The sequence below is a fragment of the Balaenoptera physalus genome (genome assembly GCF_965194825.1).
Source record: "Balaenoptera physalus genome assembly, chromosome: 2".
Classification (NCBI taxonomy): domain Eukaryota; kingdom Metazoa; phylum Chordata; class Mammalia; order Artiodactyla; family Balaenopteridae; genus Balaenoptera; species Balaenoptera physalus.
The window spans coordinates 102,668,800-102,692,867 of record NC_138883.1 but is presented as its reverse complement, the minus strand read 5'-3'; the positions used below and the strand labels follow the sequence as shown (position 1 = coordinate 102,692,867).

At 47.7% G+C, this 24,068-nt stretch overlaps 1 protein-coding gene and 1 long non-coding RNA gene across 19 annotated transcripts in view; one reads left to right on the top strand and one right to left on the bottom strand.

Annotated features, from left to right (window-relative positions):
- The first annotated feature begins 807 nt into the window (after nucleotides 1–807).
- Nucleotides 808–21,900, top strand: LOC309654269. Of its 4 annotated transcripts, none has more exons than XR_014260083.1 (4): nucleotides 808–6,545; nucleotides 10,782–10,942; nucleotides 16,340–18,536; nucleotides 19,593–21,900. It is a non-coding gene; the product is annotated as an uncharacterized lncRNA (long non-coding RNA). The 4 variants fall into 4 exon arrangements; XR_014260084.1 differs by having other exon boundaries at nucleotides 19,315–21,900; XR_014260085.1 differs by adding an exon at nucleotides 16,015–16,145 and having other exon boundaries at nucleotides 16,340–21,900.
- TCF12 (transcription factor 12) overlaps nucleotides 21,191–24,068 on the bottom strand; it is a 373,830-nt gene continuing 370,952 nt past the window's right edge. For all 15 annotated transcript variants that reach the window (XM_082446357.1, XM_082446355.1, XM_082446358.1 and 12 more), the window contains one exon: nucleotides 21,191–23,547. The gene's annotated coding sequence lies outside the window, so the exon portion shown is untranslated. The remainder of the gene's footprint in view (nucleotides 23,548–24,068) is intronic.

The window sequence follows — 24,068 nt, the reverse complement described above, 5'->3', positions numbered from 1 at the left end:
CAGCCATTAAAAGGAATGAAGTACTGACATATGCTGTGACATGGATGAATCTTGAAAATCTTAGGCTAAGTGAAATAAACCTGACACAAAAGTTCACATACTATATGATTCCATTTATATGAAATGTCCAGAATAGGTAAATCCATAGAGACAGAAAGCAGACTGGTGCTTGCCCAGGGCTGAGGGGAGGGGAAAGGTAGTGACCGCTGAATGGGTAGGGGTTTTCATTTGTGGGGATGAAAACATTTTGAAACTTGGTAAGGGTGGTAGTTGTACAACCCTGTGAATGTAACAAATGCCACTGGATTGTACACTTTAAAGTGGTTCATTTTGTGATTTTACGTTATGTGAAATTTGCCTCCATTTTTTTAAAAATTGCAGATGAAAGAAGAGAAATGAAATGCTGTCACGGATGTTCTGATGCCGTCAGGGCCCACCTCAGGGAGTGACACCTGACTTACTCCCCTCCCTGCCTGCTGGGATGCTGCCACAGACAGGCCTGGGTTGTCAGCCCCTCACAGGGCACCCCCCCCATTACACCCCCCCTTCCAGGGGCCCCACCAATGCCTAACTTGCGTGGGGGTATAAAGTTCTGACCCCCTCTGCCCCTTTACTCCTCTGAGCGCCCAGCTTCAGAGCGCCCAAAGGTCCGCTGAGACACACCCCAGCTCGATTCCTCCCTCCGCCCACGCTTGCCCCCTTCCCAGATGCACATCCCAAGAATTCCCCCTAACATGCCCCCCCCCCGGCAGCCCTCCCCCTCCAGAGCCAACCTCCTCTCTGGGTTGGCTTCCTGCGGACCCCCTGCAGCAGACTCCTGTACGGGAAAGCGTTACGTACCCACGCAAATCAGCAGGGCGACAGTCTGGACCACTCGGTGACCCGAGGCCAGACCATACTCTTTGTGGTCATGTAGGACAAGACTGTGTGAGTCTAGGTGCCGCCGGTGTTTCTGTTTTTATCATCTGAGGAGCAGGATTGTAGAGCGGGCCTGTCTTGGCATTTCGGTTTCACAGTTGCTTTGGGACCCCTGCCAGGACAGGGCCCCTGACTGGGAGAACTTTGGAAAGACATTCACCCAACCACCCTGATCCCCCAGGTTACTTGTTTCCAAGGCTTTTAAAAATAGAAGTGTGAAAACCATGTAATTGCCAAGCCTTGGGGTTCTGTGCTTCTGTGGCCACGGTCACGTTGGAACGCAGCCTTGGGATGCAGGAACAAGTCCCTGTTGCCCTGTCTGTGACTCAGATGGCGCAGGCACACTTGGAACGTCGTCGGGTGCCAGGCCACGAGGCCCGAGGGGGCAGCGGTCACCGGGCAAGCCGAGTCTGCGCTGTAATCACTCAGGGCGGCGGAGGGGCCGGAGCAGCCTTCCGCCACCCTGGCCTCTCCTTCAAACCCTGGGCTGTGAGCAAAAGGGATTCTTGCCCCGTAAAGGAAGTGGAGATGGGAGATGGGGAGTCTGGGAACTCAGGCAGGTCATGAAGTCACATCCTTAACATTTCTGCCACTTATCTTCAAAAAGAAAATATCAGAACTGCCTATTTCACCAGGTCCAAGCAGTTTTCTTTAAAAAGTATTTTAAGAGCCTGGAATAAAGCAGGATAACATATCAAGAATTTACTTAAACGCGGCAACTTGAAATGTGTGATATTTTGCAGAATCGGGGCTGACGTTTACTTTGGTGGAAATGATGAGGGCGGAGTGGGCTGAGCGAATGATGGTGTATAAAAGATATCACCGCAGCGGAGAACGAGCAGGCTTTTCCAGAACGAAAATGTCTTCCATTTCCACGCAGTAACTGATAAGCTAGCGATAAACCATTTCCCCTTCTTCATTAACGATCCCAAAGGACTTTTCCTGCCTGAGATTTAACTTGCTTAAACTTCTACAAGCCCCTTGGGGCAATAAAACTGTTTAGTTTAAAAGATGTAATTCAGATTTCATTTTACTAATTTGCTGAGACCTCCCCCACTTAAGTGAGATAGTAAGTAGTTGGTAAAACACTACACCAATTATTTAAAATATTAATACATTGGTGATTTTGAAAATAATGTAAAATAACATGTGATGCTAATTTGGATAAGTGGTTGGGTCAGTTTTGTGCATGAAATGCAATTCCAGCACCAGGCCCTTTGCCCGTGGCCATGGATTTGGAGGCTCACACTATGTGATGTTGCCCAAGTTGCTACTTGCACACATGGGTATTGTGCCCAGCTCCTTGCCAAGGATAAACTGTAGTGTCTGCCAGGAGGATGGTGGAGACCAAACATGCTGTTTGCCTCCCTGGCACCATCCCTCTGGGGGTTTGGACCTGATTCGCTTCTGGGGGGATCGGGAACTATTTGTATTTTTGCTCCTTTTTGCAGGCCACTGGGGATGTATTTCCTGGACTTGTGATTTGGAGGTAGCCTTTTTCTTCCTCTTCATGGTTCCTACTGGAAGCATCCAGGCTGAGCTGACATTTTCACACCTTGAAAATGACTTTCCCATTGTCTATAGTTCTAATTAGGGAAGTGTACTCAGGTTTCTCCTTGGCTTTGAAAAATGCTTTAAAAAATCAGAAAGCCTCTGATTTGAGGGAAAACTGAGACGTTTTCTTGGTGACTTTTGAGAAAAATAGGCTCTTCCACTGCTAGAGAGTAGTGTCAGGACATGTGACCTGTGCAGCCGCACGGGGCCCGGTGCCCGGTGCCCAGAAGGGCCCCGCACTTGGTTTAATACTCAGCTGTCACCTGGACAAACCTTGAGGACATTATGCTCAGTGGAAGAAGCCAGCCACAAAAGGTCAAATACTGCATGATTCCACTTATATGAGGCACGTGGAGGAGTCAAATTCATAGAGACAGAAAATAGAATGGTGGCTGTCAGGGGCTGGGAGGACAGGTAATGGGGAGTTATTGTTTAAGGGAAACAGAGTTTCCATTTGGAAAGATGGAAAAGTTCCGAAGATGGACGGTGGTGATGGGTGCACGGCAGGGTGAATGTACTTACTGCCACCGAATTGTATACTCAAAAAGGGTTATAATGGCAAATTTTATGTTATATAGATGCTACCACAGTAAAAACAAAATAGAATTCTGCTGCTGCTGCCTTGAAACTGTAATTTTTTTAACAAGGGGTCCCACATTTTTGTTTTGCCCTGGGCCTTGTAAATTACCTGGCCAACTGAGCAGTGTTTCAGGAACCTTAATGGATACAAGTCTCCTGGGATCAGAAGATACAGGTTCTGAGTCATTCTCTGGGGCGAGGCCCAAGATTCTGCCTTTCCAACAAGCTCCCATGGGCTGCTGATGCCGTGGTTTGTGGACCACACTTTGTAGCGAGGATATAGAGCAGTGAGATCTGGTTCAGGTCCTAGAAAAGTTCCGGGCGTAGTTCCTAAGGAACTTAGTCATTTTGAGGAGGGCATGACTTTCTCGGTCCTTTGGGCAGCCACAGGATACACCGAAATTTGAACAAAACCTTCTGCTGCTCCCCCTCCATTAAGCAGTAAACTCACCAAGTCTGTCCTCTGGGGTTCCTTTTCTAGCTGGGTTAATGGTATCCCTGTTACATTTCCAACTCAAATCTGGTTCTTTTCCTGCCTCTGGCAAAACAGAGAACTGGCCCCGAAGGTGAGTCACGATGCCAGGTCGGCCTCAGCAAACCTGCAGCTCCTTGCATCTTCTGCAGGCCCCCAACCCTCATAAGCCAGGCCTTCGGAAGCATCCATGGCCCTGGGGCTTGGCTTGGACTAGGTGCCTCTTGCCCTACTCTATCACCCTTTCCAGCTCTAGGGACACTGAAGCCACTCTCTGGTGCTTTGTTTCCCTAGACCCCCTGATTAGCATTGTCCGCTGTCTGTGCCCTTCAAACCCCGAGTCCGAGTTGGACTAGCAACTTCTAATTTTCTTCCTACTTCAAGATTTCATGACTCATTGAAATCGTAAGGGTTTGCATGCTAGTATAACAGAGGGCATCTGTGGGGAATCTCCATAATTGACCCCTGCCCCACTCCTGCTGTTGAGACCATGAAGAACCCAGGCTGGTGTCAACTTACCAGTAGGTGCCATGGTAAGAGGACTGGACATCAGGACCTCCAGAGATGGCAAGGGTCTCCAGCAGAACTGCAGTTGGGAGGAGCCCCAGCTGAGCCTAACCCTGGGTTCTTGGCATAGCTACGTCTGATGAATTTGTGGGCTGGCAGCCTCTGGGACCCATACCATTTACCATTTGTGTGAGGAAGGAAGGAAGCAAGAAGACGTGTGTTTGGGTGAAGGTGCCTGGGAGCAGAGATGGGAGAAGCAGGGAGTGAAAGAACAGTGTAAGAACAGTTTCTGTCCCCAGGAACTAAGTCTGAGATTTTCACAAGGGTCTCTGTGGGGCGCAGGGCACAAGTAGAGGGTAGCTCCCTCTGGGTTCAAACCCTACGTCCAGGGTAGTTCGGGGGATACTGTTATTCTGCACAAGTGACTCCGGGCTGAGTGGCAATCAGGATGGGATTTAATGTTCCTCCAAAGCCTGGTCAGCATCTGGGGACCTAAGCAGAGAGGTTTGCTTTGAAGGCGATGACACAGCTGTAATAACGTCTCCCTCCCTCGTCTCCCTGTCTCGCGCTGCCAGCAAAAATGTGGGCTGGTGAAGGGAGGCCAGAAAGGATCACTGCCAGAATGGGTAAAATTAAAAGGTGATCCTCCAGCTCTTTCTTGTTTTGCTAGCGGGAGAATTGATGGGCTCGGAACAGAGACCTGGAACTGTAATAAGGAAGAGGAGCACCAGCCTGGGATACGCCGAGCAGCATTTTATCTCAGAAAATATCGTTTTAATTTGCATTTGGCTTTGGAATACAGGGAATAATTCTCTTCTGAAAAGATTAATCTCCCCCACTTTGCTCCTCTTTAGCTTTCTGAATGAACTTGACTCCTTGAGTGTGCCTCGGCCAGATGGGTGGGGTCAGGAAACTGGGCGTGCGGGGGGGGGGGGGCGGGTCATGGGGGAGATGGGCTGGACGTTAGCATCTTTCCAAGAATGTTCTACCCAAGCACAGGATAGGTATAGACTGGGTCTGTGCAAGGTCCCCCTATCAAAAAGAATCCTCTAGGAGGTTCTTCATAAACTCAATTCATGAATTTGGAGCCGTCGCCTTTGAATTACTGGAACAAGGATCAGACTCTTTGGTTAAAAAGACAGGTCATGTCTGGGCCGAGGCACCGTGGACTAGGAAGGCCAAGGGGAGGGGGTGATGCTGGTCTTCATGATAAGCCTGGCAGAAGAAGAGTATCCATAAATTTAGACCCAGAGGCACTAAATCCTTCCAACTGATGATAATTATTGTACAAGCATCGAGAGGCAGTCTTCTCAATGGTTGGCTGAGTGGACCCTCCCATGGAAAGCCCGCTTCTCCCCTAGGCAAAGTGTCCCCTTTTGGCCTTGATGCCAGGTGGGCCTCAGTAGCGCTTTGCCTGTTCACAGGCATGGTTCCCATCACCCTGGCCCACAGCCCTCAAAACTCCCTGTCTTGCCTGTGACTTCTCAGCCTGTCACCCTTCACAAGCTCATGTTCTGTAGCTCTGGCAACCAGTTCTGTGCGTGGAAGTAGAGATGGTGGTCGGTGTTATGGGGTGAATTGTGTCCCCCATAAGTTCCTATGTTGGAGCCCTAACCGCCAGTCCCTCAGAATGTGACTGTTTGGAGATTGGGCCTATAAAGAGGTAATGAAGCTAAAATGAGGTCATTAGGGCAGGTCTTAATTAACGACTGGGGTCCTTATAAGAAGAGATGAAGACACAGACCCAGGGAAGACCAGGTGAGAACACAGGGGCAGCTTGGCCATCTACAAGCCAAGGAGCAGAGCCTCAGAAGAAACAACCCGCCACACCTGGCTTTCAGACTTCTAGCCTCCAGAGTTGTGGAAGAATACACTTCTGTTTTTCAGCCTTGCAGCCCGTGGTACTTTGTTCTGGCAGCCCTGGCAAACTAACACAGTGGGGGAAATAATGAAATAGATACAGAAGAGGTTTCCAGAACCCCTGAGAAGGCCAAGGCTGAGGAAACGTAGGATGGGGTCGCCTGTAGGAAGAAGACAGGCCACTGGGGGGGTAGAAGTGGGAGTCATCGGACACCTGAGGGCAGATGTGGGAACGGGAGGAGGACCAACCTGGAAGGCAAAACAGGGATTCCAGGGCCATAAGTAGAGGGGAGGGCCGATGGAGGGACATGCCTGCGCTTTCCACCCACCAACATCTTGATGTACTGTCCCTCCGTTCCAAAGGGGCTGGATCTATGACTACAGGAACATGAGGGAACAGCCAAAAGTACATGAGACCCATTTCCTAAGACGTGAAACACAAGCCAAGGTTCTGTTTGTTCTCTGACAATGTAAACATCACACATTTCTATTAAGAGAGAAAATAAAAAGCCAAGAATCCACACGAGGCTCTCTAGAGAGAATCTCGTCACCGCCACGACCGAGGAATCTGGCCTTCACCGGCATCTTAGCTCCGCTGGCCGTCAGACGGTTGCCCAGACAGACGGCCACGTCCAGGGGCTGCATTAGGACTTGGGTGAGGGCCCTTTTCACTCTCTAAATAACATTCAAAGTTATATTTTATGACTGTGTTGGTATAAAGATGAAGATGTTAACATTGTATACTAAAATGTTTTCTTCAGCCTGAAAGTTTATTTCTGCCTTCTGATTCTACAAGAAATGGAAACATTCCCATGGGCCCCTATGGTACAGGGGGCCTCCTGGGCCTCCTGGGTGAGTGGGCCCTGGTGTGAGCCGTCCTACAGCCCAGAGGCCACACAGGCTGGGCAGGAGGGTGGGGGTCCCTGGGAGATGGAAAAGCAGACTTGGTTCTGAGCAGAATGGGGGCAGGGAGCAAGGCCAGAAAGTCACTGGCCCCTGCTTGGCCCCCAGGGAAGGAGAGCGGGTAGGACCTGCAGGGATGGCACCTTTTTTTAAAAAATAAATTTATTTATTTTATTTTATTTATTTATTTTCGGCTGCACTGGGTCTTCGTTGCTGCATGCGGGCTTTCCCTAGTTGCGGCGAGCGGGGACTACTCTTTGTTGCGGTGCGCGGGCTTCTCAGTGCAGTGGCTTCTCTTGTTGTGGAGTGTGGGCTCTAGGCACGTGGGCTTCAGTAGTTGTGGCACATGGGCTCAGTAGTTGTGGCTTGCGGGCTCTAAAGTGCAGGCTCAGTAGTTGTGGCACAGGGGCTTAGTTGCTCCGCGGCATGTGGGATCATCCCGGACCAGGGCTCGAACCCGTGTCCCCTGCATTGGCAGGCAGATGCTTAACCACTGCGCCACCAGGGAAGCCCAGGGATGGCGTCTTGATGCTGCCTTGCTTGCCCTCCTCACCCAGGGGTCTCAGATCTCCCTTCACCAGGAACCAGAGCTGGCACGGAGCCTGGGGTCTGGCTGAAAGCTGGGTCAGGTGGCCTGGGGTGGGGTGCGGGGGACGCACCCTGGTTGTAGCCCGGCAGGCGTGGCCTGCATCTTACCCAGCTTCCTCCACAATCCCCAGCAGACTGCTGGCCTGTGGATGCCTGAAGTTCTTTTTGATTAATTGTTTGCCACTGTTCGCAGCCCGTGTGACGTGAACCTAATCAGTCCCCTAACTGAACCCTCTGCCCAATGGTCACAGCAATTTCTAGCGGCAGGGGGCGCTCCAGCGCTGGACGTGAAAGGTCGGCCGGGCCAGGTGCTAGAGCCTCTGGCTTGGTGACCAGAGGAGGGCAGGAGCTCTGGGAACACTGATAGGGGAGGAAAAGGCCAGAGGGCTGGGAAGCTGGGATATACCCCAGCACAGAGGCAGCTTAGGTCTAGAAAGAGCCCCTGTGGGAAAGAGAAGTCCAGTTCGAAAAGTAAATCAAATGTGAAGAATAATTCATCAAACCCACCCCACCTCCACCTCTGAAGAGCCCTTTCCTGTCTCGTGATCTCCCTCCCCAGACTCCAGGCTTCTTCCCTGAAGGGCAAGGAGAACAGCTCTGCTTCGGTCTAGGAATATACATGTTCAGGTTATGAGTGACTGGGGTGAAGACCCAAGCTAACCTCCCCTCTGAAGGCCATGAGTCCAGAGAGCCCCTCTGATCACATCTTTGTCTAAAAATAAACACGGAGGAAACGGAAGGATATGATCGTCTTTCAGAGAGCGCCACTGGGGCCCCTCTGAGGAGGACACAAGGCCACGCCACCCCCTTTTAAAAAAAAATATTTATTTATTTATTTTGGCTGCACCAGGTCTTAGTTGTGACACACGGGATCTTTGTTGCAGCATGAGGACTCTTGGTTGCGGCACGCATGCGAGATCTAGTTCCCCGAACGGGGAATCGAACCCAGGTCCCCTGCACTGGGAGGGCAGAGTCTTACACACTGGACCACCAGGGAAGTTTCCCCAAGGATGTTATTGTAATGAAAACAAACGTGGCCCTTTCAGCAGCTGAGGGCAAACAGGAGATGAGACCAGTCAGGGGCAGATGAAGAGAAACCAAAGGAGCACATGTAGGAAGCACAGAGCAAAAACAGGCAGAACATGTATTGCAACAGCCTTTACCATACTGTACATGCTGACAAGCTTCTAAAGATGCCCTGGGCCTTCAATAAGTGCTAAGATTTCGGCATTTGTTTTTGAAAGCACAGTAGAGAGTCCCACAGTTAGTCTGGGTCACAGAAAGTGGGGTGGTGAGGGAGAAGTGCGGGCGGGCGCCTTGCCTCTACAGCCTGGGCCTAGACCTGTCTTTCCCCAACTTCCTCACAGTTCACATAGCCAGAATATGAAGCCCAGACAAGTTAAGTAACTTGCTCAGTGTCACATGGTAAATTGGCAAAAAAAAAAAAAAAAATCTGGATTGAAAAAGCCAAGTAACAGGACTCCCTTTCCAGTGTTCTTTGTTTAGTTCTCACTGGGCCATTCAGTCGATGACTAATTACTGAGAGCTCACTATGTGTTAGGCTCTACTCTAGTCTTGGCCTCCTGAGTGGTTTCTCAGGTGTTTGGTTCTTATCACGTTTTTATCATCTTTCACCAACATCCAGTCCACACACCACATCTGTGGTTAGGCCATGCCTTCAGTGGGCTCTGGGCATCCTGTCTCCAGACCTCCCCTCTCATGTGTGGGGCTCTCGGGAGGAGCAGAAAGCAGCCCAACATCAGCCTGGCCCCAAACCGCCCCTCTCAGGGGCCTTCACTCTCCGTGTCTAGAGGAGACCAACATTGACAGCTGCACAACGGGCCAAGTTAAATGACTCCTGCAAATAGTTTGATGTGTCTTGGATCATTTCTGATCATAATATTTAAGCTTTGTTAGTGCTAAGGATTGTTCACACATTATATTAGTTAAACCTTCCAACAAGCCTCTCCGTTGAATAGCCCATTTTGCAGATGAGAAACTGAGGCTTGAAAAAGATTAAGCAGAATGAGGGAGAAGGGTCAAATCTGCCTTACAGAATTCCAAATGTAACGTGACTACCCCTCCCTCCAAGAGGTGTGGCTTAATTCCTCTGTCCTTGAGTGTGGGCTGGATTTAGTGACTGGTTTCTAAGGAATAAAACATGGAAAGGGAAAATAGTAACTTTCCAGTGGAGGAAACTGGCAGACACCACCTTACGCAAGTGATACAGGTGACATCACCAGTGATAAGTCATGTTGATAGCAGATACCCCCCACATGATATGATAAGGGCACTTCACCCCTGTGGTGTTCTTCCCCCAAATCCATAACCTGGCGTGAGGAAAGGCCAGAAAAAATTATAAATCGAGCTACAGTCCCTGACCTGTACTCTTCAAAGTGTCAAAGTCAAGAGAAAACAAGGAAAAATTGAGAAATAGTCACAGACTGGACACAGCTAAATGCAACATGGTATCATGGATTGGATCCTAGAACAGAAAAAGGACATTAGTGGGAAACACGGTGAAACCTGAATAAAGTCTAGTTTTAGTTCCTAGTAATGTACCACTGTTAATTTCTTAGTTTTAATAAGTGTACAACATTATATAAGATATTAGAGGAAGAGGGGTAAAGGATACAAGGGAACTTTCTATACTGTATTTGGAACTCTTCTGTAAACCTAAAATTATTGAAAAGAAAAAGTTAAACAAAAAACTATTAAGCCCAAGGTCACAAACCAAGCCAGGATTCAGATCCAGACCCCTGATTCGCTGAAGCTTTTGATCTTAAATACCACCCTTGGTTATGTCTTCAAATAACGTCACCTGCTGTTCATTGAGTGTTGTGTTCTAGGCACTTTTACCTATGTTATCCCCCCAATACATCATTCCTTGTTTCACAGGCATTTTCTCTGTTTTTCTCCTCCCATGGGTGGTATACTCTTCAAAGGACGGAGCCTTTTCAGAGTGGTGGTCCTCAAATCCAGATTCAAAGGTTAACAAGTTCACAGGCACATAGACACACCTCACCCACACTCACTCACACTCACACAGCCTAGCACTAACCCATGTGCACCTAGGATGGCACATTTTCCTTCTCTTGTTTCTAGTGAGTGGGGGACAGTCCTGCTTCCCAATCAAACATACAAATAGGGACATACTTCCCCCCCAGAGATTTCAGTTCCTTGGAAACAAATAATCCCAACTCTGGGTATCACTCCAGCCAATAGTGACCTGACTGGCCTGTTAAGTGAAGGGTCGCCCACTAGCCCGTCATGTTGCCCCCAGTCCCCAGATGGGACCTTTTCTTTGTGGGGGGCTTCTAGTGAACATTTCATTAAATCGATGACCCACCTCTTGTTCAAACCGACTGGTTGCTGGAGGTTCTGCATTTGTTGTTATCAGATCCAACAGGAGGAACAACCGAGGCCGCTGGCTGGAGGGCAGATCAAGTTTAAGGCCGGGATTCGCTCTCTCAGCAGGAGAGAGGAGAGGAGACCTGCGATTTGGAATAGAGAGCTCTCTGTGGACCCCGGATATTTCTGGGGAGCTCCCCACTGAGAAAGGTAAATAAAACACCCATCCCCCATGCCAGCCCCTCCATTGCTTTGAGCTCCCTCATCTTATCTGACTTTGTTCACCCTCAGTGGAAGAGCACTTGCCTTCTCTGGACCCCGGTGTTGGCAGAAAAGGCAGAGTTCTCGGTGACTGTGTCCTTTTTCTTGGGGAATCAACCAGCCAGTGGTTTTCCCTGAGCAAGTTCAAAGATTCCACCCTCCCCTGGCTTTCTATATAGGCCTTTCAGTCTCTAGATAAAGTTGAGACATTTAAAATTTTGAAAAATGAATCTAATTCATGTAGTTAATATAAATAGCCCAACATATTTAGTTTGTCTAAATAACTAAATCCTTTATTCAATGATTGAGAAAATTTTATGGCCCCAATCCACATCCCCCTCCAACTGACACGCTGCCGCCAGACCCTAGGGGAGGGACTGAGTCGTTCATCCTGGTTGCTCTAGAAAGGAGCATGGGGGGTGGGAGTGGGAAAATGGGATTTCTCCCTCCAGGATAAGTGGGATCAGGGTGCCGGGCAACAGATAGGAGGCTGAGACCAGGGCATGGCAGCATCCCTGTAGAAAACCCCACAAGGCAAACGAATAAAGCCCACCACGAAGGGTTACCTGGTTGCAGGTTCCCCTGTGGTTCCTTCCATCGAGATATCCCCAAGCTAGCTTAGAGAGGCCAGCCCGTCCCAGCCGTGCTGCCCGGCATTGAAGGAAGACCTGAGAGTGTCTGCTGGGGCCTTGGGACCCCCTTCCCTGCCCCGGTGTGGAGAGACAGGGTGGGATAAGAATTCCTGAACCACAAGAAACAAAATTTCACTTTTAACTGCTTGGGGTCCCTTGCTGTCTGAGTCCCCTGATTCCCAAAGGACCTTGGCTTCCCTTCCACCTCCCGTGTCTCACGGAGCACCTGGGATGGGGAGCTGGCCCAGAGCTCTGCCTTGCTTGGCTGCCTCCCACTTTTTATAACCAGTGGAGGGGCTGGGGTGTGAACTCCCAGAAGTCCCCTCCTCGCCCCAAATACTGAGTCTTTCCTGGGTCCGTGCACACCCCAAAGCTGGGACAGCACAGGGACCTGTGGTTACGCCTTGTGAAGTCTTGGCGCGTGTGACCACACCCAGGAGACTACGCTGCAGGAGGCTTGTGGCCGTGGACGGCTCTGGTCATCTCACAGATGCCTGTCTCCAGGATCTGCTGGCTCTTCCCCTCTGTCCATCCACAATGGTGCTGAGTGATTGGCCCAGCCCTGGTCGGATAAGAACAGGAGGATGCAGGGGAGGAAGAGGAAGCAGGAAAGAGAGTCACGAGGGGGAAGGGACCGGGTGCCTATTACCGGGCCAGCTAGCAGAGGAGTCATTGAGTCAGCCCTGAAGGTGGAGGTGCCAGGACCCCCGGCATTGCAGAGCTGGGGGAGGGGGTGGGTGCAGTAGGGTACAGGGGTTACCTCCACACACACACCTCGCCCTGCCCTGTGCAGTCTGTATGTTGCAGAGGATATGACTTGAACTAGCAGTAAAGTACCACATTGTAATTCTCCAGACTGTGTGTGTGCTTGGCTGGCTAACACAGAACCCTCTCATGCACTAGGAAGGACTCCTACCTGTGGAGATTGAAGGTGTGAAGTCTTCTCCTGAAGTAGTGTAGGAACTCTGTGTGCTCTCCGTCCTAGCAGTGTAGGAACCTATCTGCCACCCCAAGTAGAGTGAGAACTCCCTGAGGGTAGGGTGACCCCAGCCAGCGCCATTTGGTGCAGAAGAACTGCCCAGCTGATCCCTGCCTGAATCCCCGACCCACAGAGTTGTAAGAAATAAAAAAGTATTCATAACTGAATGATTGAATGAATGAGGGACTGGGACTCAGGTTTGCCCAGGAAACCTGATTTATTTCTACCAAGAGGACCTGAGGTCAATGGCTGGACTGAGCTTTAAAAACGTCCTGCTGGTTCAATGGCATGTCTAACTCCTCCTGTCTTGTGTCACTCCAAATGCATTAAGTTAGAATTCAGCTCAGTTTAGCAAGCATAAGAATCCACGCAATGCAGTGAATGGGCCTCTGCTCTAAACCCCCCATCATGTGAGGCCCACAGTCCCCTAGGCCCCCAGCTAATGTTTGCTGCTGCTGCTACTATTAGTTTGTCACCGTCCTCCCTGACACCCTCTCTTGTCTGAGTTAACTGCTCCCTTCTTAGGTCCAGAGCCCTGGGTCTGCACCCTGGGGAGCCCTTGCTGTGCTGCCTTGTTATTTCTCATTAATGTCTTGGCCTCTCCTGCTGGTCTGCATTGTGGTCTTCGTTGGGTTTCCCAAAGCACCAGGTGCAGTGCCCGCCACTTCAGAAGACCCTGAACGCTGGCGTAGAGAGGGAGGGAGGAACAGGGAGTCCCATCAGGCCAGCTTCAGCCCCACCCGGCAGGGAACTGGAGCTACAAGAACCTGACATGTATTTTTATAACTTAAACTTCTTCTTATGAAAAATGTCAAACATACACAAAAGTAGGGGAGAATAAAATAATAAATCTTCATCCAGTTTTAAGAATTATCAATATTCTGACATTCTTGTTTCATCTACTCTACATTTTTTTTTTTTTTTTTTTGCTAAAATATCTTAAAATAAATCCCAGATATCACAGCATTTCACCCCAAAACACTTCCAAATGTGTGATCAAGATGTAGCATCAGGGCTTCCCTGGTGGCGCAGTGGTTGAGAATCTGCCTGCTAATGCAGGGGACACGAGTTCGAGCCCTGGTCTGGGAAGATCCCACATGCCGCAGAGCAGCTGGGCCCCTGAGCCACAATTACTGAGCCTGCGCGTCTGGAGCCTGTGCTCTGCAACAAGAGAGGCCGCGATAGTGAGAGGCCCGCGCACCGCGATGAAGAGTGGCCTCCGCTTGCCACAACTAGAGAAAGCCCTCGCACAGAAACGAAGACCCAACGCAGCCATAAATAAATAAATAAATAAATAAATAATAAAAATAAAAAAAAGACGTAGCATCACCGAATTTGGGGGTCGAATGAACCGCAAAAGTCATCCTGTGTTCTAACAAGCCAGCCGGGGCTGGCAGGCTGTGCAGTGGGTACCCAGCCCCTGGGACAGCCCTGGCCCAGGAAGATGTAGGGTACTTCGTGGAGACTGTAATCAGCTCTCTGCCAGGATTTTGGAGGAAGGCCCCCTGGGGTGACTGGTTTAGTTCTTTCTGCGCCCATCAGAATCCATCCAAAGGGGCCTTTTTCTTTTCTCCAACTTCCTCTCCCTGACACCATACCCTGGTGATTTAGGGATTGCTGTTTCCATTTTATAGGCAAAGCAGTTAATGCTCAGAGAGGCCAAGTGACTTGCCTAGGGCTACCCAGTCAGTGGAAGCAGAAGCAGGTTCTCACTCAGTTCTGTTGAGCCCCAGAGCCTCAGCGGGCTCCACTGTTGGCACCGCCTGCCGGGCAGGCCCCCGTCCTCAGTTTATGCTCAAGAAGAAACAGTCGTCAAGCACCCTCTTCTCAACGGTCAACAGGGGAGGGCAGGCTCCTGTGTTTCTCCTGGTTGGTGGCAAATGTTGCTTTTGAAAAGGCGGCTTTGGGGGAGGTTTTAGGAAGTGTGTTAAACGATGGAAGGGGGCTTCAAAGCGATGCTCAGACACACACCATTGGGAGCTCTCCTCCCCCACACCGGAGTCTGCGAGCCCTGCCCTCGCTGCCCGTGGGCCTCAGCCCCATTGTATCTCCTGTCCTTTGATGTCGGATAAACCCAATTCATCTCTTTCATATCACTACAAAGTGGCCTCTTTGTTGCTTTGTTTAGACAGTCTCTCTCCCAAATATGAAACATTTGGTCTTCCCAGGGCCCCCCAAGCTCTTAACCTCATCAAGGTTGTTGCAGAATCCACCTTTCCCCACACTGATTGGCAGATTCTGCTCTCCCCATCACCAGCCTTCCTGGGCAGATCTGGACATGTCACCCCCATGCAAGCTGCTCCGGGACACAGCACTTCCTTGGGGAGAGGGTCACTGCGGTACGGTTCTCAGTCCTGTGGGGACCCCTGGAGAAGCCTCAGGGAAATGGGGACGCTCCGGTCGGTCACGTGAGAGATCAGGGTGCCTGCCTTCCCCACGCAGGCACCTGGGGGAACTTTGCCCTTGGTGGTGGCCCAGCACCTAGACCAGGGCCAGCCGCCAGCTGGTGGGGGGAGCAGACACTCCAATTTCCAGACCACAGACTACCCGGAGTGGCCTGTGTCTCTCCAGATACCACCCGCTTGGTACCTGGGGGTACCGCAGGCTCTCCTTCTCCTTCAAAGAGCCCACTCTAATCCTGGAGCACCCCACCTCCAGCCTTGCCGGCCCTGCCACCCTTTCTTTAGGTAGGGAAGTGGGCTCCCATTGCTTCCTCCTCCACAGCTCTTTCTGTTCTCCCCTCTAAGCATCCCTTCTGGTCCCATGGCCCTACGCCACCCAATGTCACGGGCGAGACCTGTGCTAGGCTCCACTGTCCGCTGTCACCCTGTCCTGCTGTCTCTCTCCATGGTCCCCGGAGGGACTCTGCCGCTTGGGGCTGCTCCCTGGATGGCCCTCCTGTCTCCTCATGGGTCTCATCGCTCAGGATGAGCAGAGAACACCCTCCGTCCCCTGCCAATGTGGGGCTCGGGGAAGGTTTCAGAAGGGACACTTGGGCAGAATCGTCTTTCCTCCTTCTTGCCCCCCCACCCCGGCCCCCTCCTCCCGCTCTTCCTCCTTTCCTTCCTTCCTGCCTTTCTCCTCTCTTTCAACTTGTCATGAAAAATGTCAAACATCTACAAAATAAAGAGCATAATGAACCCCCATGTATCTGTCACCCAGGTTTAACAATGATCGACTCACAGTCTTGTTTCATCTAAACCCTCTCACCCCACCCCACCCCCGCTGCCTGCCCTACACCGAAGCTAATTTCAGACACCTCTTCATTTCCTCTGTAAATACTGCAGCATACACATCTCTACAAGACAAGGACTTTCAGAAAAACAATCACACCTAAAAATATAAACAATTATTTTCTTAATGGCTACATCATTTTTTGATTTGCTGCTCCCTTGGTTTGCTTTCGTTAGGTGGGTTAGAAAGTGCCTCCTGTGTGCCACGCACCTCTGAACTCCTCAATTCATTCTCAGAACCATCACACGAGCTAGTACAATTGTAAATTACCCCCATTTTACGGAAGAGGAAACTGAAGCTCCCAGGGGTGAAGTTTTGATTGGCCAAATCTCACGGCTAAGTGAGGTCCCTCCTTCCTCCCATTGCCCTCCCCACCACCCGTCAGTCCTGGCTGGAAAGTTCTAGCAAATGCTAGTAATAGCGTTAGGGAACCCTTGACCCAAACCGCCCGCCTTGGCCAGGCACGATGATAACCCGCTTACCTGAGTTGTCTCACCACAGGAGGCTCCCATAAGAAACGCAGTGCTGCCTCGGAAAACTAACCAGGAGAATTCAGTAGGGGCCCAAAGAAAGAGGAGACGACCAACTTCCCAGAATCCTTCACGCTGGAATCCATCTTGGCTGAGAGATGCGTGCGCAACCAGGAAGGACCCTGAGTCATCAGGCATGGGCCAAGCAAGATGACTGGCCAGAGAAAACTCGGAAACTAACCCCATCACGATAAAACCCAAGGCTGCGAGCCCCGTGGCACAGCAGTTCTCCTGGGTTCCCTTACCTTGCTGCTCTCCGCCTGGGCGCCCCTTCCCAATAGTCTCTTGCTTTGTCAGCACGTGTGTCTCCTCGGACAATTAATTTCCGAGGGTTAGACAAGAGCCCCCTCTTGGGCCCTGGAAGGGGTGCCCCCTCCTTCTCAGCTGCAGGAAATGTTTCCTTTCACTATCTGTACTTGGGTCTCAGGGTGATTACCCCCTCCCCATCCAACCTTTCTCTCCCAGCCCAACGGAGCTGAATTCTCCCCTGCGGCAACCTCAGCCCCTGGAGGCTGAGCAAGCCTAGAGCACGTACTTCAAAGCGACGCGCTTAATCGCACCTTCCTGTGCATCATTAGGCAGGGAGCAAAACAAAGAAACTAAAGGCACATTTTCATATGAGATCCTTGCAGGAAGACACCCCCTCCTCAGCAATGTTTGTGCTCTTGCGTTGGTTGGGAGTAGGCACTCAGGTGCTGGAATATGTTTACCTGCTTCTTCCTCGGTTTCCTGCTCCTCCCCCTCCCCCTCTGGGACAGAAGAAGAATAGTTCCTTTGTGTTTTCTTTCCTTTCTTCCTGTGCCTAATTAGGGATTATGCTTGGGAATCAAGCTAATTAATCTCTGCCAGTCCGGGGTGAGATCAAGCTCCTTGCACTATCAGGGTGGATCAATACCTCCCTGCTGAAAGAGGGAGCTCTTTCAGCACAGGCTTTACTGGGGGCGAGGCAGGATGACCTCTGGGTGGCCTGGAATGAGTGGGTGTGGTGGCTCAGCCCGACAGGATGGAGGTGTCAGGAGAGGCTCCTGGGGCTGGAGCTTGAGTGTGAGGTGGCCCCATAAGTAGGACTTCCCAATGCCCACAGCCCTGCAAGGCAGGGGCCAGAGCTTCATTACTGTGCTGCTTTGGAACATCATCCAGCTTCCCTGAGTTGTGAGGGTGGCCACTGGGAGTACTCAGACGGAGAAAATCTATCACAGCTGATGGCTGGGTGTGTTTCAGGACAAGGTGATCCCTCCAGCTTGCGGACCAGAGGCCCTGCCCGGGGCTTGCTCCCAACACTGGGCTACCACCTCAGTTCAACAAGGACCAGGAGAAAACTCAGGCTTGTAGGAAGGGGCTGAAGAAGGCCAGAGAAATGGGAGAAAGCAAAAAATCTCATAGGGCTGCAAGGGACTGAGGAAGAACTCACCCTGGAAGCAGGGGAAGAGTGGTTTAGCGCTTCTAAAAAACTCGTGCTGTCTCTGGCGGTTCTCACAGCCTAGGCAGGTTAGATCTTCAGAGATACACCGGTGGTCCTCACCTCGAGGGGAAGACGCGGTTGTACGTCTTCCTAAGGTTATTAAGAAACCAAAGACAAATGTATTAAATGAAAGAGACTGGACTTGAAGGAACCCAAGGTGTTAAACCTTTGGAAGGTGTTTAAGGCCTTTCCATCATATGTGTGTGTGTGTGTGTATATATACATATATATATATGTATGTATGTATGTATAAAAATAAATGAGCTCAAATCCCACATTAAATAGTAATTTTATTTTGCTATAAAAATTTGAAATGATTTTTGTAATTGTTTTAAAAATTAATTTCATTTTTGCAGTGTTTTAATCTTTTGGCACAATATTTTTCAGGTTGCATTTTCACAGGCTTTAACAGGCTTGGAAGCTTTGGGCATTGTGCTTGCAGTTTCCAAGGCTAAAATGGCCTTGAGAGACCACACAGCCAGGCACCCTGTCTAGGGGGGCACCCACCCTCAGGAGTGAGAAAGGAGAACCTGGCTGCATGCAGCAGTGCCCCACATCAGTTCTGGGAGATCAGCGGTCTAGGCCAAAAGGGAACAGAAAAGCCCTTTAAGGATGTCTTCTGGAATAAATGATTAAAGAGGGAAAGAAAAAGAAGACAAGAAAGATACTTCTACTTACACGAACATGCCCCAAGTACAGGACAGAGGTAAGAGCTCCGGGGGCTGGGGGCAGCATACGGAAACACCTCAAAACAATGAGGACATTGTGGCCTTCCAAAGCCAGGTTGCCACAAAGACCCTGTGGACCATCCACTGACCCAGAAGACAGGGACTATCACAATGTCCTGTGAAGAACACCAGAATAACACAGCAACCTTAGGGACTTAGACCCAGATTATATACCAGCCTACATAATGGCCCATGAAAATGGAGGAGGAATGGAATTGTCCTTCTTGATAACACATGTAGGTTTCCTTGACGGCACAATGCCAGGGGAGAAAGAATTGCAGTTTTTGAAATACTGATGAGCCTGCTGAGGTCAGCTGTGGTCCCAGTGACTGCAGAAGACCCTTGGGTTTTGTTCTGCCAGTTCTGTAGCAAGTAGCAATGTGGTGCTGTGAAAGCCATTGAGGTGCACCCCTGAGACCTCCCTTCAAGGGATAACCAGTCAGGGGAGTGCAGTTAGCTCTCAGCCTCCAAGTGCAGAACTTTGGAGTTTTCAAACTGAGGCCTGTCTTCTCAGGTAGCTCCCAGGTGACTGCCCACCACAGGGACACTGGCACCTTACCACTTCTGTCCAACACAAGACTCCGCAATGGGCAATCTTCTTGGACCTCAGGACTTTGTCCAGAGCTACAGGCAGTCTGAGGTTCTCCTTACCTAATCCGCCTTCCTCTCCCCTTCTTTCACAGATGTCAGACCTGCATCATGGTCTGAAGCCCATCCCTAATTACTCCTGATTCCTTTCCCTTTTGTTTCCCCCAGGTACTACCTCCAGTAAATCCCTTGCACTTCTATCTTGGTATCTGCTTCCTGCGGACCCAAAATGACTTAGCTGCCAACCCATAAAGTGTGACTGGGCAAAGCCTACTGGCTCACTCTTTTGAAATGTGAAGGTTTAAAAAAAAAGTCCTCATAAAACGTACCCAACGGGAGGGCATTGAACATGTTTCATTGGCTTGCCCCCAAAGAATGCAGACTCCTGCAAAGATGGGTTGACATCTTCTTGGGGTTGTTTTTACCACCATTTACCTCTCACACAGGATGGCTGAAGAAGAATCTTCCTGGGAGCTGGTTAAAAGGAGAGCTACTATTTATTTAAAAAATATTTATCATTTATTGAGTACTTATGTGACAGGAACCAAGGTAAGAGCTTTCCATACATTGTTTCATTCAATACTTACACAATTCTAATATGTATCTCCATTTTTCAGATAAGGAAATGGAGCTAACTAGATGTTGAGCCTGGACTGAATCGAGGACTGTTGGATGCCAAAGCTAATACTCTTTAACCTTTGACACACACACACACATGCATGCACACATGACGTGATGTACATTTAAATTTTGAGTTTCCATGGAAGAAAAAATGTATGAACTAGAGGAGAGAAAAACGAAAGAAAAAAATGTAGTAGAGGAGAGAAAAAAGTGAAGCCACTAAATAGAATTGGCCTAAAAATCTATAAAGACAAAGGACAAAAAGTAAAGGCAAGAAGATTTTGTAGGACAAGTTTTAAGTGTCTTGATCTGTTACTAGTTATGTGCTTTTGGAGACATACAACCTCTCTGGGCCTCAGTTTTTATAAATCTATTAATGAGGTGGTTGACGAGATGGTCTCCAGATTTCATTTAACTCTAATATTCTATGTTTTATTCTTAGATAGAGCTTTTTATTTATCAATTTTTATAAAGAAAAATCAAACTAAAATGTTTGTTTTCATCAACTCCTACAAGTAAAATGATCTGTTGGGCCTCCAATGTGAACAGTGGATTTCATAATTCACCAAGAGAAGCAATTTGCCAGGATCCCAAGAGGGTGTGATGATGATCTCAGGTGTCTCACATATAGGCCCTACGAAAGTTTGTCCAAAAAAGTTCATCCACTGTTTGTTTTAGGCTCTTGCTTGGCTGAAGTCCTTGTGGATAATCACTATGCATATTTTTGGCAGGGGGGTGGAGTGGGGCTGTATGTGAAAACTGGGATAAGAGCAGAACTTTTAATCTGAGAACAGTAAATAATACCATCTCCTAATTATGAGATAGGCTTTTTGTGAGAAAAGGGACATAAAACATGTGAAAGTGCTTCAAAGAATGTTAATTTGAAAAGCTTCATTTGAGTCCTTTTCCATCTTCGTTTTTCTCTAGATCTACAAATAAGCAGATTTTAACTACTAATCACCATTGGTAAACCTTCAGGAAAAGGCTAAAAGGCCACTATCAGTAGAGAGGGCAAGAGGAGAAACATATAACCCAGAGAAGCTATAGACTAGATTAGCAGCTTAGTTCTACAAGTCTGATTCTGTCCTGATGGGTTTCCCAGATAAGGTCACAGACAATGCACATAAGAAAAGCAGCGTGGTCCTTAAACATTTTTGCCACACACACAAAAAAGGAACTATGTAAGGTGATGTGTTAACTAACCTTGCTGTGGTAATCATTTTGCAATATATACATATATCAAATCATGACGTTCTACATCTTAAACATACACAATATTATATGTCAACTGTATCTCAAGAAAGCTGGGAGAAAAGAAAGAAAAGCAGTGTGAGCATTCCTGGGAGCAATGAGATGGAGGAAAAAAAACCAAAATGCATTACTGTTTGAGAGAGGAATGTAAAAAACTCACTAGTTTACTATGTTAAAAAAAAAGATGGCACATTTATTGCTACATAAATGTTATATACATATTGTGTTTTCTGTTACAGTGACAGAAAAAATTTTGAACTTCTTGCTGCTGGTTCAAAAGGTTTATCAATAATACCTTGAATTTGACACAGGATACAAATCTGCAATAAACCAACAATGGAAACTGGAGAACAAGATGAGAAGCAATTCATCTCGGACAATTAGCTCTTACAATACTCCATAGGTACTACACGGTATGCTAGAATTCTACTATGGTCTTAAAATGCTATTGTAAATTTCTGATATTAATGAACAGGTTATGGTAAATAACCCTACATTTTTACTACCTAATATAATAAAATAAAGTAAGAAACTTTTTACTGAAAACTTTTCGATTTCAAAAATCTAGAAAGAGTAATATTTAGAATTCAAGAAATTTTCTTACAAGATTATTGTATAAAAGACTAGCTACAGTGAAAAATAAGCCAAATGTTTTTTTCTTTCTATTTTATGAAGGAAAGCTTCTGGGCATACTGCAAAGTCTAATATAGCGAAAAAGACAACAAGCTCCGAAGAAAAAAGGCCAGGCAGTGGCATATGTTCACTCACACATCATAAGCAACAACTTCTGTTTTAGCTGATTAACAATGAAATGAAGAACAAGGCCACAGAGAGAGTCTGATGTAACTGGAGAATATAGGCAAATTAAAGTTACCAAAAAGTCCACTACGTTCACCAAAGACTGATTTGTTAGGAATCATCCTGATTGGAGAATCTGAAGTTCTGTCTTAATTGTTTTTGTTCTTTCAAATTAACAGAAGTCTTTTAAGTTACATAGTGATTTGGGTCCTTTCTTCTGTGTGCTGATTGCCCTTGTTGATATTGGCTATAAGGAATTATGAAGCCAAGACAACCTTGTTTAGCATGTTTTTCTCTCCCAGGGTTGTTGTGGTGGAAGACAGGTTTCATGGAAGTTCAAAGTGATTATTATGTCTTAAAAAAAAACTCTTAAGGATTAGAGACAGAGGGGTGCCTTAATGCACAGTATTAAGATGGACTGACAAGGACTGGTTTAATGCTAATCTGGCTCATCTTCTTGGGACAGGGCAGATGGTTTGCAGTTGATTACATCACCCACTGAATTCCTCCCCACTAACCAGCCATCCAAAGGACGGAGAAATAAAGGCTAGAATAAGGACACATGGGTGACCATTGCTCTTGTATTCCATTAGGTAATTAGCCTCAGAGTGGTGTGTTCATTTATCACACTACCTGCCTTGGTGACTACTGGGTTGTTATGTTCAACATAATCACAGCCTGAAAATCTTCTTTGTATTTTAAATCCATTTTGTGCTTACTTACAGCTAACACTTTATAAGTACTATATGTAGTACTTACTGCTTGGAAAACAAAGCAATTTCTAAAAAGTAAATTCTTCCCTTGTAATTTATACTTCTTTCTATTACAAGCTTTACTATGAAACCTAGAAGCTTGAAAAGTCTTGTTATTATTAGAAATAAAGCAATATTTATTTGGGGGAAAATATAGGGGACAAAATTTCCCCTTTTAAAATCTTAGCTAGGCTGTGGTCACAGATGGTCTCTGCTTATCTCTGTAAGGTAAATATGCAAAGCACATAGGGCTACATGGAGGATTCTGGACTGTGACCATAGCTATTCAGATTCAGAGACCAAATACAACACCCACAAAGAAAAAATAAAAATGAATGAAAAAATGAGCGCGAGAGAAATGCTATACCGAGTAATATTTTCCTATTTCTTGGAAAACACTATTCATATGGCAAAAGGATAGGAGAGGGCAACAAAAGACTTTTCCCTTCCTTTTTAAGACACTAATAGGTATGCCGGGAATGCTAAGGGCCAATGGTTGTCACTGCTTTGTTCTCTGCACGTGAACAGCTTTAACTAATGCTGGCATCAGCTGAGTGGAGATCAGCTTTCCACATTAACTTTTTCCCTTTATATGTAGACCTTACAGTTCCATAACAATAAATAAAATTTGTAGTTACAATGCATTTGTCAATTCAGTTTAGGCACAAGGCAACTTCCACGGTGAGTGGAGAGATCGAGACAGTCTCTGATTGTGCAGAAGCGACACACTGCTTGCAACAAAATGATACGTTGCGAACATCTCATGGGCTGATGTTCTGTCTGATGAGCTTCCTATCTTCACTTCTGATGGAAGTGTTGACCAGCTGCTTTGATCGTAGGATTACATTTGCATTTCTTGCTTCAAGTGTTTTGTTTTTTCTTCTCCCTCCTATCAGGTTTGTGTCTTCAGATAATCTGAGTTGTCCAAGTCCTTATGAGGAGAGGTCACCTTCTATCTAGCCTACTGATAACTCTGGAACTGTGGCAGGGAGAGCCAAGGGAGAGAATAGAACCAATTAGGACATCACGGTTAAAAATAAACACCTCCCCAGAAACAAAACAAAACAAAAAACAAGTTGGTATTCCTCATTTATACCCAGGTTTACACTAAATTAGCAGTCGGCTACATGACTTATATATGAGGTTTTTTCTTTTAAGGTGTAACTGGTTTTACTTAATATATGTGGTAAGATTTTTAAAGGAGATCATGTAATTACAGAATCACAAGATAGAGGATTATATAACAGCTGTGGTAATTATGCAAACCTTAATTTTGGCAACATTCAGGTTGGCAATACCTGAGCTCTGAGGTTCTACTCATCCAGTTCTCAGTGGAGAGACGTTAAAGCATATATTTATTGCTACATCCAGTCCACTGTACTGTGTTAACAGTTTACATCTATCTCCTCTAAACTGAAAGTTTCTGAGGGCAGGGACCATTTTTGAATTCATTTTCACATTGGTTTCAGTTATTGGTCCATGGTAGGTCCTCAGTAAGTG